Raw genomic sequence first — 2925 nt, forward strand, 5'->3', positions numbered from 1 at the left:
AGAAATCTGGTTGGCTCTTTTGCATTTGGAGGACCGCTTTTTGAACATCAAAAGCTTGGTCATTGGGTTGATTGTAGTATGGTCTTTGAGTAGGATTTCTCATTGGAGGAGGTGTTTATGTGGGTTGAGGGTTTTGGCATTTTGGCTCTTGTATGAGAGATTTGGGTGGAATTTGGTATTCTCATTGTAATAATTGGAATAAGGGGTGCCATTTTTGTATGCTTGGAAAGCATTCACTTGTTCCCACATTCATTTTGATCATGTCCCAAGGTTCTACAACTCTCACACACTCTATTTAGGATTGAGGATGTTGCCATCATGGCATTGACATGTTGTTTGGGTGATTTTGAAGCTTCATTAAGCTTGGCCATGGCTTTCTCAAACTTCAAGTTTATGGTGTCAATATGAGCACTTAGTTGGGCACCCAATTGTGTGATGGAGTCTACTTCATGCTTCCCTCCCCTAGTAGCTTTTCTTGGTTTACTGTATTGAGAGTTATGAACTGCCATTTCTTCGATTTTAGCCCATGTTTCCTTATCATCAACCTCGGTGAATCTTCCATTAGAACCCATGTTGAGCACATTTCTCGAATCTTCATATAAGTCATTCCAAAATTGTTGAACAAGGAACCATTCACTTATTCCATGATGAGGACAAGAGCGACATGTGTCCTTGAATCTCTCCCAAGCCTCATATAGAGACTCTTAATCTCTTTGCTTGAACCCGGCGATTTGGGCTCTCAACATGTTAGTCTTCTCCGGAGGATAAAACTTCTTGTAGAAGGCAAGTGCTAACGTTTTTCATGAATCACTACCAAGGGTAGTCTTATCTAGGCTCTTTAACCATTGCTTTGCGGTTCCGATCAAGGAAAAAGGAAACAACACCCATCAAATTTGGTCTTGAGTCACCCCAGTTTGAGAAATTGCATCACAATAGTCACAAAAAGTCTCCATATGTAGATGAGGATCTTCACTAGGCATCCCTCCAAATTGACTTATCTCAACTAGTTGTATGAATGCGGATTTGGCAATGAAATTATCGGTTAAATGTGGTGCTATAGGAATACCATTGGCTAGGTTCTCCTCGTTAGTACGGAATGAGATGAGAATTTAGGCATTGTAAGTTGATTTTGTGGTTGGTTTGGAATTTGGTTATCCTCTCATTCTCTTGCAAAAGGGTTGACAAACTCAATACTATCCGGTTGGATGCTACCAATGTCCAAAAGTGCTCCAATACCTAAACTTGTTGAAGTCCCTCTAACAACTCTTCTAATTTTGGTCAAGGTTCTTTCAATTTCGGGATCAATAGGCAAAAGCCTACCTTGTGATCTCCTAGACATGGAAAAATCAAACAACTAGAAAACAATTAAAACTACCTTGAGGAATTTGACTTACCCAAGGTTAAGAAAGACACAACTAAAAACAACAAATAACAATTCAATCGAACACCGTCCCCGGCAACGGCGCCATTTTTTATGCGGTTTAAAACTTTATCGTCTAAGCTAACCAATCAAAACAATATTTATAGACTCAACTAACTACTCTTACTAGAGTGGCAAGTAAAGGTCGGATCCCAAAGGACGGGTATTGGATCAAGTTATCATTTGTAGAGAGCTATGTCTTTAGGGTGTCAGAATTTGGGTTGAGTTTGAGGCTTGCAATATAAACTACTTAACAATGAAATGTAAAGAAATTAAAGCAAAACAAAGAAAATAAGCGAATAGGGGTTTGTAAAAATTTGATTAAGGCACTAGGGTATCAGGGTTTATAGGGGATTCATGGTGTAGATCATACAAACATGTTTACATAGTTGCAAGCAAATTATTGTTGTAGTGGAATCAAGTTAGTTTATGTCTTACAATTCCTAGGAAGATTTGGATCCCGGAACCGAGTTGGTCAAGACTGTACAACACCTACAAGTTGACTTAGCTTCTTCCTATTCAACTATATGCATGCTCTAACAAGCCTTGAGTTAGTTTATATCTTACAAGTCTTGTTGAATGGATAAGAGATTCATGCAAGGTTGTCAATCAAGCAATTCATCAAGCAAAACATGTGCATAAGTTGAAACTACAACAAGCAAGTAATCTTATGAAAATATATTAGAATAAGTATGCATCTAACCCCATGTTGTAGTTCCCTAATCCCCCATTAACCCTAGCTAGAAGACTTCTCACTCATGGTCAAGGTAAACATGCTAATAGGGGTGTCAATCATATTAACAAGGTTAAACATGGTGAATGAGTAAATCAATAATTAATTAAGCAAAGGGTAAAAGAGATTATACCAACTTATGGATGATCCAAATAATAAGAAAATAATAATAGAAGAACACTTGATGATTGATGAAGAGTTGTCAATTCTTCAATGAACCCCAAATAGTCGTCGAATTACCCAACTAAATCTAAGAACACTAGAATGATTAAAGGGGCATTAAGATTTGATTAATATTGAATTGAGTAACTACAACTTGATTAGGAAGATCTACTAAACTAAGTTGGTAAATTAACTTGATCAAAACTTAATTCTAAATTGGTGATTAATACCCGAAAACAATGGGGTTATTTATACTAAATACAGGAATTAGAGTAACTAAGGGCTTAAATGACGATTAGTCCCTAAGAAAAAGATTAGTGCTTTGCAAGTCCCATAAAGAGCCGCCCGACTTGTCCTTAAAGTATGCTCGAGCTGGCTAGGGATCCGCTCGACTTGACCACAGGATGCCTGAATTGTGGCTTGGGACACCCGTCCTGAGCATAGGTCGCCCGGATCCTTGATCAACTTTTCTTCTTCTTCTTTTGACTGCCTAAGGATCCGTGGAGATCGTTGAGGGGTCGTGGGGGTCTTCATCATTGCCCATTCTACCTGATTTATTTACTTAGGCATTTAGTATTGGTCTCCTCTTTGATGCTTGGTCATTATATGC

General features: G+C 38.2%; 1 non-coding gene across 1 annotated transcript; it reads left to right on the forward strand.

Annotated features, from left to right (window-relative positions):
• Positions 1 to 639: 639 nt before the first annotated feature.
• LOC141609743 (small nucleolar RNA R71) lies at positions 640 to 746 on the forward strand. The gene has a single exon (XR_012527658.1). It is a non-coding gene; the product is annotated as a small nucleolar RNA R71 (small nucleolar RNA).
• Positions 747 to 2925: the final 2179 nt, after the last annotated feature.

This window comes from Silene latifolia, chromosome 10 (assembly GCF_048544455.1).
Source record: "Silene latifolia isolate original U9 population chromosome 10, ASM4854445v1, whole genome shotgun sequence".
Lineage (NCBI taxonomy): Eukaryota > Viridiplantae > Streptophyta > Magnoliopsida > Caryophyllales > Caryophyllaceae > Silene > Silene latifolia.